The 12294-nt window shown below is 46.0% G+C and overlaps 1 pseudogene; it reads left to right on the forward strand.

Moving 5' to 3' along the window:
* The first annotated feature begins 3350 nt into the window (after window positions 1-3350).
* On the forward strand, window positions 3351-3487 carry LOC118610491 (annotated as a pseudogene).
* Window positions 3488-12294: the final 8807 nt, after the last annotated feature.

Below are 12294 nucleotides of genomic sequence, written 5' to 3' on the forward strand. Positions count from 1 at the left end.
TAAGGAAAAAGAAGTATGGTTGTTCATGGTTCTCGTTTTCCCACACTCTGCGAGATTTGACTTTAATTTTCATTTTTTCACTTCCTGTGAGTTCTGCCCTGCAGCTCTAAGCTGCTGCTTTTTTAAGCTAATACTGGAAGATGTGGCACATTTTTCTCACTCTTCAGTATGAGAAGGACCCATATTTCTAAATAAGTTTTATTACATAGCACTTTGTTTAAAATTGAGGAAATACGGACTTCAGATACATAAATCCAATTTAATAGAAGCACATGTGAGGTTTAACCTCATTTTATTAACACTATGAAATTTAGTAAAGGGTATTGTTTCTTACTGAAGTCATATGGTTCAACTCAAGATATGAAAGAACTCGTTGTAAGGTCCTGTCATCAGTGAATAATTCAGGAACTTTAGTCTGAAGGCCAAGATGGTAAAGAAATGCTAAGAAGTGTCACAGAGCTCTTTTTTCTCCGCTTTCCCTCTGTGCAGCACCAAATTTGGGGTGACTTCTCAGTACAGGGTAAAGCAGTGGTCCTCAACATTTTTTGGTACCAGGGACTGGTGCTCCTGTGAGAATCTAATGCCTAATGATCTGAGGTAGAGCTGAGGTGGTGATGCTAACGCTGGGGAGCTTCACTCACTTGTCTGCTGCTTACCTCCTGCTGTGTAGCCCGATTCCCTACAGGTCAGTCCATACCAGTCTGTTCCCGGGGTTTGGAGACACCTGGTGTAGAGCACATAGGAAATACTTGGCATGTATTTCTGGAATTATTTTAGACATAGATTAATTAGGATTTTAGTCATGTTTTGAAAAAACTATTAGATTTCATTCCTTTGTGACATCATCAATCTTTTCCAGTATCAGATTTTTCACATGTAACTTCTGAGAAATTTTCCTCTTTTTCTGTCTATGCATATCTTGCCTTCTCAGGATGGTCATGAATCATTAGCAACAAAATAACGTTATCTCTATACGTCTTCCATTAGCACTGTGTTGTAGAAGTTCTCGATGAATATTTACTGATGGGTAGATGATTATTCTCTATGTGTGCATGTTTTTTTTTTTTTAATGAAAAAAGTCAGTTCTATTTAAGAAAAGAAAATCTCTGTTGTTTACCAGGAATCAAAGGTAAGTTCATTGTCCATGTTACTTTATTACTACATTCATAACTCCCAGCCTGGTTGGTGACTTACGGATGGGAAGTAATAAAAAATTGTCTGAATAAATCATAAATGAATGAAAATAAATAGTAAAAATAAATGATTACACATATATAAATCTTCAATGAAGGACTGTCATCAGGGCTAATAAAACGTTTCGAATGCCATTTGCTCTATGTAACAATCGAGAAGCTCTGGGTTGGGCCAAAGCCCTGTCCATCCACCTGAGGCCCCACAGCAGTAGGAGGAGATGGGCTTGTGGGCCACATCTGGAACATGCTAGAAGCTCTGGGTTTGTGGACTATAAAACTGCCTGTCTTACAGTTTTATAATTTCGTGTCTTCACCTCCTCCAGACTCGCCAGTCCTCAGCAGTGTCTGATGGGGCTTCTGGCTCTTTACAGTGTTTCCATCAGCTGTGGTGGATTTGGGCTCTGTTCTGTTTTCTGCTCAACTGCAGATTCTCGGGTACCTGGAAGCTTGGAGCTGGGGCTGAGTTGTGGTCCAGGAGGGGTGGGAATATGAAAGCAGTCAGAATTCATTGTCAGAGATACAGAATAAGATATTGTCCTTCTCCTTAAAAATTCAAAATCCCACATCAGAAAGTGATTATTGAGCCTTGTGTCATGTATCAATTTATTGGCTCCCAGTTCCTAATTTACTCTTTAATATTTGTTATGTGATAATAAATGGGATTCTTTTTGGCAGTTTTCCTTGACGGTGAAGATGATGTTAAGTTTATTAGTAGAGGGTGCAGGAGCAGCATTGCGGGTTCTAGAAGAGCCAAAATTGGTCATTGGCATGGGTGTGTGTTCCTTTGGGTGTCCTCTCTCGTCTTCACTCTGCAGAGTTCTTTAAATCTTATTATTTTATCATAGCTTAATTAATCTTTATATTAAACTTCTCTTATTTAAATTGCTATGTGGTTTCTGACTCCTGATTGAATCCAGACTGGTATAAGCATGTACTATATGCTTAGCCCATTTATAAGCATGTTACAAGCATTTTTTTACTTCTCCCTATAACTCTCTGATGTAGGTGGTTCTGTGGGTCCCGTTTTTGGATGAGAAAACTGATAGTCATTGATATCTAGTAACTTGACAAAAGATAAACTGAAAAGTGTGAGATGCTTATTAGACAACCAAGTGGGGATCTGAAGAAGGCAGGTGGCCAAATGAATCAGAAGAGTAGTCATTCAGGGCTGGAGATAGAAATCTGGGAGTCAGCAGTGTGTAGAGCCAAGGATCACAGTCTATGGTCGTGAATTTGTACAATAATCCGAAGTCTCTTTTATGCTGCCATTGAGTAACCAAGATAGAGGAAGCCCCTACTTCAGATTTTTGATGTTTTAAAAAGTGTGTAATCCTAAAAAATATTTGGATAAACTTAATATTACTGTATAAACTTGAACACAATACTCACTATAAGAGAGAAATGGTAACTGGATATTAGCTGAGTGATCAAAATCCAAGCGGAAACATCATACATTTTCAACCAGGAAAGGAATAAGAACTACTCCTAAAGAATTCTCTTAACTTACTATCACAACACTAGTTTCATTTTCAGCACAGGCCCACGGATAAGAGATGGCATCATTTTCAGGGCTCAGAGAACCAGAACAGCCATGTGGGTAGAAGTGGGTTAAGGGCAGAAGGATTAATGAGCAGACAGAAATTGGGAATGATGATATTCTTCATCCGATCCCTGGCTTTAAGTATTTATTGCCAACAATAAGCATTTTAGAGCTGGGGAAGGATGGATAGCATCTGAGCTGGTGAGGACTCAGTGGTGCTGAGCCTGAAGGAAGGCTGGGTATAGGGGTGGACTGGAGGCCTGGAGGAGGAAGGAAGAGCTACATCACCCCTGAAGAATGAGAGGTTACTGGGGGCAGGACTCAGGGCTCACCCACCTCTGGAGTTTGGATGATGCCCTGTAAATATTTGCTGATGTGTCTTGGATGGAATAGAATGGAAAACAAGGGTGAGACAAGATGGGCTACAAATCTAAGGAAGAGGGTTACCTGGGGCAGGTTGTGAGACACAGAAATGAAGAGTTGTCTGGGGGAATTTCAGAGGCAAAAAAAGACATAAGTGAATCAAAAGTGTCCTTCACTCCACTCCTTCTCCCCGTATAACAGCAGCCCACCTACTCATCCATTTTCAAATAGTCTACAATTAAAACTGAAATGCTGTCTACGACCATGCTACCCTCAACAAGCCCGATCCCCTCAACAAGCCCGATCTTGTCTGATCTCAGAAGCTAAGCAGGGTCAGGCCTGGTTAGTACTTGGGTGGGAGACCACCTTGGAAGACCAGGTGCTGTAGGCGTAAAAAATAAAAAAATAAGGGATTGTAAGCTGACAAGGTCCTTGCAATCTGTGAGGTCAACCAAGGATTGCCTTGCCTCAAAACAAAAACAAAAGCTGAAATGCTGAACCAAAGAATAAGTGGAAGAGGGGCAAAACTATAGCGGCTGAGCACAGAAGATACCCAAGGACTCAGAATTGCAGGAAGAGTTTGAAAAAGGCACCCCTCCCAGAAGAGGCAGGCATCCTGAGTTGCAAAACCAAATTCTTTCTTTGCAAGACAGGGAATGGGATGCCCATGTCTGGTGGGAACTTCCCTGGACCTGGTTTCCTCTTAACAGAGAGGAAAGAGGAGCCCAGTAAAGCTCCACAAGCAAGCCATATTTTCAGGAAGCTGTTTGTTTGATGGAGAAAAGCAGGGCAGCTTACTCTTTTGAATAGACCTATAGCTGCCTATCACTGTTGGCAAGGATTGGGGGCATATATATTGGTCCAGTCACTTTGGAAAACAACTTGATCTTATCAAGCAAGGTTAAATGTGCATCTCTCCTGTGAACCAGCAGTTTTATTCCTAGATACATAAGAGTATCATTCTCAAATTGCTAAAAACAACTCTCATATAAACAGCAAGCACATGTCAAGATTTTATTCAACTAATTAATGAAGGAAGAATAATAATGCAAAATTAATTTAATAAGTACATGAGTATTTTTAGATAATGTATGGAAAAAGAAACGCTAAAATAAAATTGTTAATTCAATACAAAACTGATCATTGTCCCACGGGGCAATAGTACTATAATGCTTAGTGTTATCTCCTTGACTGAATATTTGAAAAATCAATCAACACACCTGACCAGTTTTCTGTAAGTTAACTTTTAACATTGGGGAGTTATAAAACATGAGAGCCTTAAGAAACTGCAAAGGTAAGTCAATTTCATTCCTTGAGAGTCAGATGACCTTCAAGTAGACTTAATAAAATGTCCCACAATCATCTTTCTACTTTACTTCAAAATTTCGGATAATTATGTTAAATAGTTACATCATCTACAGCAATTCTTATACACCAGCCCCAGAATACATTTGCAAGATTGTTCAAAACAGTAGTATCTTCATTAGCAAAATCTAGGAACCACTCAAATGTTTATTAAGAGCACAATGGAAAAATACTCTTTAAAATGAAATATATCAATGAAAACAAATAAACAACAGCTACATATACCAACATGGAATAATTCCACAATATAATTTTGACATTTGGCTTTTGGCTAGGCAATATGTCTTGCTTTGATCAATGTAATTAGTGGACATGACATAAACAAAAGCTAAAATAAACTTGCATGTTTGGTCTTGTCCCCTTGTGCTTCTGTCTTTTGCCACCCAAAGAGCATGCCTCAGGTAGCCATAGGTCCAAACACATCAGAGACATGTGGACCAGATCTGGGCACAGCCTGGATTCTGGATCCAAGTCGAGCTGAGCCCCACTGACCCCCAGTCACACAACCATGAAATAAATGCTCATTGTGACATCCCACTGAGATTTGGGGTGGTTTGTTATATAACATTACTAAGCAACAGCTACATAAAATAGACATACAGATTAAAATCATTTATATATAAATTCTAGGACATGCAAACACAGTTAATGAATTCTGTGAAAATACCCTCCCCAAAGTGTAATACAACACTAAAGAAAAACAAGTGACTAATAAGCATAAAATTCAGGATAGTGGTTACCCTGAGTATGAGGGAGAGATGATGTTTGGGGGCACACAGAAGACCTCAAAGATAATGGTGGTTTATTTCTTAAGCTGAGAGGTGGGCACACAGTTGATTTTATTAGTACTCACTATAGCTTACTATACATATTATACAGTTTCCTCCAGATAGGTAAAAGTAACCACACACAAAACCTTGAATAACAGTAAAGTATATTAAAACCTGAAACGCAGCCCAGATGAAACTTGCGCAAAAATTGAGTACCAGTAAACTCAACTCATTCAAATATGAGTTATCAAAAAAGGATGCTCACATAATCTAATCAAAGATGAGACCAGGAAAGAGAGGACAAAAAATCATTAATAGAACAAACAAACAGAAAATGCTGCCACAAGGCAAATGAAAAGTAAGACCAAACAATTTCAACCAAATTACAGAGTTAGTGAAGCAATCACTCCTAAAAGTAAGAGGCAAATGTAGAGATACAAGAGACTACGGAAGAAATATCAGGGTTGAAGGATGAGATGAAAAGAGAGCTTAAGGAGATTCACAAATAGGAAAAGGTCAAGTAACGAACAATTCTTTACTCTATAAAGACTGTTGGGGGAGGAGGAGGAGGTTCTGTGTGTGCCATGTGGAGTTGTTTGCCTCTTGAAGGCCTGTGAATTTGTCACTTGGGTTTTGAAAATAGATTTAAAAAAATAAAGCACCTTTTCCTATCTCAATTCCAGGTTTGAGTTTCCTTGACCCTGTCCCTACAGCAGTGCTTGGGGGACTCCTGTTGATCCAAGTATTTGCCCTTTTCTCCGACAACCTTCTAGCACCCAATCTTTCCTCCAGGTGGTCCTAGCTTTGCAGGCAAGGGCCATGTGAACATCAGGATTCTCCGAACTGTGCCTATATTCTTGTTTCCTAACATAAACTTGGCCCGCAATTCCCCATTCCCCTTGGCACTGCAGCTCTGCTCTCAAGTTTTGAAGCCCCTGAACTCAGAGCCTCAGAACCCCTAGCCCATTTTGACTCCAATACCCCATTCCCAGGGTCTGGCCTCTCACCTCTGGGCTTCATTTCTCCCAATTCCATTGATCACATCTGGATATTTAGCATGGAATAGGATGAGAGGGGACACGGCAGTAATGGAAGAGACAGCGTGTGAGATTTGTTTACCATCACCATGGAAACCTCAGGCCAAATGTACAGGGTGGGACTTTGCAGGTGACAGGTTCAGATAACCCTTCTCAGCTCATTGGGTCTCCTGGACATTAGGAATCCCTGAGGGAAGGCAGTCCCATGTTATTAAGCCCTGGATTCAAGGGCTTACCACGCTACCAACTCCATGTGATCCTGAGAAGACCACCCTCTTTGAGCTCTTTTTTTTTTTTTTTCATTTTCTAGAGTGTGGGACATTTCCTGACTCCATAGGGAACAGCAGGAAGGTGAATTGGAGAGAGAGACAGGGCAAGCTGGAAGAGGATAATGAAGTTTGGTTGGTTCCCTCTGCAGCATGGACTCAGAGAGCAAACAGATCCAGGCTGATGGCTGTGGATGTCAGAGAGAAAGTGAAGGGGTTCACAGGTCCCACTGACCAATCAGAGCAGGAGATGGCTCTTGGCAGGCAGTCACTGAGAGGAGACAAAAGTCATGCCAGGCCCTGGGACAAGGCAGAAAGAAGTCTGAGCACAGAGAGACACTCTCCAGTCTCTGCACATTTTCTGACACTTGTCAGAAAAGACACATTTATTTCCAACACCCTGCAAATGCAACCTCACTACCGAGTTCATCTGGAGTCACCAGGGCACTGGGAGGCCTGAAGAGCTACATTGGGAATGGCTGCTTAAAAAGACGAGACACCTTGAGATGGGGAAGGTGGCAGGCAGAGTCTCAATGTAAAGCTAAAGAATCGGGTCTAAGCCTTCTTCAGGGGAGGCTCATGTCCCACTGGCTACTCCTTAAACCTTGGATGACAACTACTTAGTAACACTTGCTAAAATATAAGACAATGAGAAGAAAGGAATTGAAACATCGCTAAGTGATATAAATGTGGCCCATTACTCATGAAGAAATACGAGAGGACATGAGAAAATGAGTCTTTACATGGAAGTGTTTAAGTGAGTTTAGACTTAAACACATTGGCACCAAGAAATATCGAAGCTTCACCACAAAGGGAGACCTCTCATGTGTTAAAGCTACACGGACAGAGAAGATAAGATCAGATTGGAGTTGGCTGCACCACCCATGTCTCTCCCGGCAGTTTTGTCTGAAGCCTCAGGAAGTCTGTAACGGTCGTTTTTACCTTTCGGCAGACTCCATATAAAGTCAATATCAGGGGATCGACAATGGATTTAGCAGAAGCTCAAAAATGCCACCACAAAGACAAAAAGGGGTGAAAATATAGATGAGGACAAAAAGACAAACCAGTAAGGAACCCTTTGGAACACCAGCGTGGCTCGTCCAAAGAAGCAGATTCCAGGAAAGACACACCAGGGAGGAGCGAGCTGCAGCTCTCAGGGGAGCCGAGGCACTGGGGGGTAGTTACACTCTAAGACCCCGTGAACAACCAGCAGAGGAGCCAAAAGGTGACGGGAATGGAAGAGAACGGATAAATAAAATGAGAGCAAGAGAAACACGTCAGTGACCAAAGCCTGTGATGCCATCTCCAGGATGATCTGGGCATGAAACCCTTCCAGAGAGAGGTCCTCAAACCCAAATTCAGTGTTCGGGCCGAGACCGACCCTGGCCGGGTCCCCGCCACCCGTCTTGTTCCACCTGCAACAAATTCTCCCTTTCAGTGAATCGTGCTTAGATTGAACTTGGGTTTGAAGATGGGCCTTCACTTTATCTCCAGGGGTTTCTACCTTGATTATAAATTAAGTAAAATACATTCACATACTTTTGTTTCTTGTGATTAAAACTGAACAAGCACACCGATAACCTCATCTGGTGAATCTCACTTGGAAATTGTACCCACTGGCCATGTCAAATGGACTCTGATTTGGAGAGTCTGAAGGGAATTAAACATGCCCAGCAGGGCGGCTACAGGAAAAAGTGCTGCACCTTCACCTCATTTGACTGGAGACCGAAACATAAGGTGTCTGAGGGTGGCCAAGCTCTGAGAGGTCATCCTCTCCAAGTCTCTCCTGGAAGCGAATTGTAAGGAGTAACCCTCACCGAGAGCCCCAAATGCTGCCCTGGGTCTGTGCGCAGAGCTCAGTAGAGACCCCAGCAGGTCAGTGGAGTCAGGTCTGTCTCTATCACCCTGTCGAAGAGGAGAACAAAGGCACAAAGAGGTGAGTTAAACTTGCCCAAGAGCACACAGCCTGCTGGCAGGTGGCCCAGCTGGCCTGTGAACTCAGGCATCTGAAGAGCATCATCTGGTTCTCCTGGTTCCTTGGACTTTTTGCCCTTCCGCTCTCTGCCTGCTCACACACTCCCCCTGGGCCTGGCTGCTCAGGAGAAGAAGGCTGAAACCTGACACCTCAAAATGGACCCAGCTGGACCGGCAGGGGTTGCCTGCAGACTCCAGGTTTCTCTCCCAGTCAGGCCCTTCCGGGAGCAGGGTGACACAGAGGGAGTCCTGCTGGGCAGTTTTCATGAGGAGCCAGAAGGTGCAGAATCTCCCAGAGTCACCAAGTCCTGTGCTGTTCCAGATGGGTGGTGGAGAGGCCACTCACAACCTCCCTCAGCACTGGAGCCTGACCTTGAAGCCACATGGAATCGTGGGTCTCCATTCTGGGAGAAGGGAGCCAGCCATGGAGCCACCGCCTTCAGCTGTACCAGACGCGGCTGCCCATCTCCACCACAGAGGAGCCCAGGTGAGTGCTTCAGGCTTACCTGTGCACTGGAAATCCTCAGAGGAGTGGGCAATGCAGGGGGAGTCCGGTGCACCGTCTGAGGGAGTGGAGCCTGATGACCCGATTGCAGTGCCGTTACTTCCTCTGAGCCTGTCAGCCCCAGGTCCAGTGATGTGTCTGGCTCTCCGTGTGGCCATGGCTCCTGCAGCAGGTGTGGGCCTCTGTGCCTGCCTGTGCTGAGCTGAGAGGTGTTGGGGGAGGGTGCTGCTCCCGACCTTTCCCCAGGGAGTGTGTCAGCCAGGCCAATGGCTCTGCTCAGGGGCAGCAGCCTGAGGAGGAGGAGGGCTGGAGCAAAGGGAGTCATGGCCGATTGCTAGAGAAGAAAATGAACGAGACATTAGTCTTCTCTTCATGAAGCTCAAATAGGAACAGGAGACATTTGCTGGGTGTCCGGCCTGTGTGAGCCCTGTTCTCAGGATTCGTCAGCATTTCCATCTTACTATTGCCTGGTTCTGATGAAGCTGGTGTGTGAGCCCTCTTTGCCCCTAATGAGGGTACCCACTCTGCTCTCTCCGATCCCTTTATGCACTTTTTGAGCCCAGCCTCCCTACGGGATTTCTAGGCAGTTTCCTGTCCTCTCGCTTTCCACCACACACACACACCCCTCCGCCCACACACACCATTGTGCAGCTGCCACAGGCTCATTATGTCCAGGGAGAGGAGGTGTCCTGACGGGAGGCCCCAGAACATTTCTCCTCAATATGCTCCATGCAGGACCCCTACTCATGCTGCTTCTGGGCTGCAGGGAAGAGAGCATGGCTTTGTCTGAATGCAGGTGTGTCTCAGTGTGCTCCTTACGTGTGTGTGTGTGTGTGTGTGTGTGTGTGTGTGTTTGCATGCACGCGCGCTTCTGTGCTTGTGGGTACCTGCTCAGCAAAAACCTCCCCTTCAGCTGAGTGCCCAGGTGATTCTTCAGATGAGATCAGGAGACTGTGTGCATGAACCCCGTAAGTTTGTGGCCCAGGGCACGGGGCCCCACTGTGCTGGTTGTGGCTCCCTTCGCTCTCCCACTCTGCCCAGAGACATTTCGAATGGCATCTTCCAGCACAGAGGACAGAGCCCAGTGTCGCCACGTCCCTGGATGGCTCCCAGGTCACCACTACTAATGGGACGCCCCGTGCTTGCTTAATTTCTTTACATCGGCCGCTGGCATGGGAGGAATTCCCGGGGGCCAGGCAGTGCTCTAAGCCTATGACAGTAATTAACTCCAGATCCTGACTTATTTCCATGGGTAATGCCATCATCACCCCCACTTACAGATGAGGAAGTGGTAACACAGAGAAGTGTCATAAGTGCCCGAGGCCGCAGGGTCCGTAATGAGGGAGCTGGTTTGGAGCCCCGCCATCCGGCCCAGAGCTGACTTGCAACACCACGATGCTGTCCCTTCTGTGTGGACCAGTGAAGCCATTTCAAGAGCAGGGGGAACGCTCGGATCCCATCTTCACCAAGAGCCGTCAGGCAGCTGGTGTGAGGGTCGGATGGAAGCATCTAGAACCAGACATCAGCCCGAGTCATTTTCACCGTCCTGGATCCACGGAGCCTCACCCCCTCCCAGACCCACTGCCTCAGCCAGAGATTCAGGACCTCGGCCCCTCTGGAGCCTGAGATCCCGACTGTGGAGGGGCGTTTCCCCACCCGGAGCTCCAGCTGTACTGCTCCTTCTTTCCACTGAATGAAATGATACAAGTGGTAATATTTTCTGTTACTTGTTTTTCTCTGGAGACTTAAAAACAGAACCGTGTGACTGACAGCCAGGAGAGGAACAAGGTGACGCCCTGGGAACCTGTCTGAGCATCAGCGGCCTCACCAGACACCCAGAGGTGACGATGACTCGGGCTGTCAGGAAAGAGGCAGCTTCCCCTGGGACCACACACCAGCTCTGGGGCTCCCAATGGATCAGCAGGAGGGTGTCCATTCCGGGGAGTGGGGAGCCCCTATAATGAGATGAGGCTCGGCTGCTCAGAATGGAACTGTCCTGATGGCTTGTGCCTTCCTGATGGAGGGGCTGTTCTCGGCTTTTAAATACGGGGAAACAGAGGTACAAGGAGGTGATTGTCACCTGCACAGGGTGGCTTTGTTGTCATGTCAGAATCTGGATGTGGCCCAGGTATATTAAGCCTCCTGCAGCTCGTCCTCCAAGGGTACATTTTGGAGGTCACAGGTGAGGGCACTTAAGCCCTAACTTGAGCTCAGCACCGGGAGTCCCCATCCCAGCCACGGCTTCCATTGCACCTCACCTGTGCCCCAGCAGGAAGAAGGTAAAAACAAGATCAAGGCTCAGATCACGATCTCCAACATGAATCATGGTGGGTGTTCTTCTGACTCCTCAGGGGACAGGCAGCCACTCTTGACCCCGACAGCTCAGATCCCAGGATCCTGCCCTAATCCCTGTGTCCAGAGCACCTGCTCCTACCTCCTCCCAGGTCCCCAGCCTGTCCCCAGTCTGCTCTGAAGGACGCCTGCCCTCAGGTGGTGAGAGGGGGTCCAGCCCCTGGGTGATGGCCTGAGCCAGGAGGGGTGCTCATGCTGTACAGCCCTGCTGCGTGCTGTCACCTCTTACCAGGCAGAAGGTGACTTTCTCCATCCTCACAAGCTCCTCTGCCCACCCACGAGTAGCCAAGTGTCTGCACTTCTCCAGGGCCCAGGGCCCAAGCCACACACTTTGTCTTTGTGTGGCTTGACCTGCTGACCATTTGCCTCCTCTCTGACCAGGAATATTCCAGCAACTGCCCTCCTGACAGACTGAGCCTGCCTCAACAAGTAGTCCTGACTCACTGAGACACTGGACCTTCTGATAAAGGCTTTGTCGGTTTAACCGATTCTGTCTCCAAGGAAACAACTGCCAGATGATCCTGATTGGCTGAGAATGTGGCCCACCTGACCTGCTGATGGCCAATCAACTAGTGACCAGCTTTCCCGTCAGTCTGACCCTGGGAGCCCAGAGGGCCCGACAGACGAATGTCAGACGAAGATGGGAGGCTGGATGGGGAATGCAACTTTTTTTATCTTCTCCCTTAAAAACAAACAAACAAACCGGCTTTAATGAGATATAATTCCCATACCATAAAATTCACCCATTTAAAATATTCACTGGTTTTTAGTATGTCACATAATTGTGCATTCATTGCCACAACCTAATTTTAGAACATTTGTACCACCCCAAAGATAAATTCTGTGCCCACTAATAGTCATCTCCATTCCCCAGAACTCCCGGTCCTAGACAAGTACTAATCGACTTCATCTCTATCAATTTGCCAATT

Source organism: Rousettus aegyptiacus, unplaced genomic scaffold, assembly GCF_014176215.1.
Source record: "Rousettus aegyptiacus isolate mRouAeg1 unplaced genomic scaffold, mRouAeg1.p scaffold_m13_p_12, whole genome shotgun sequence".
Classification (NCBI taxonomy): Eukaryota; Metazoa; Chordata; class Mammalia; order Chiroptera; family Pteropodidae; genus Rousettus; species Rousettus aegyptiacus.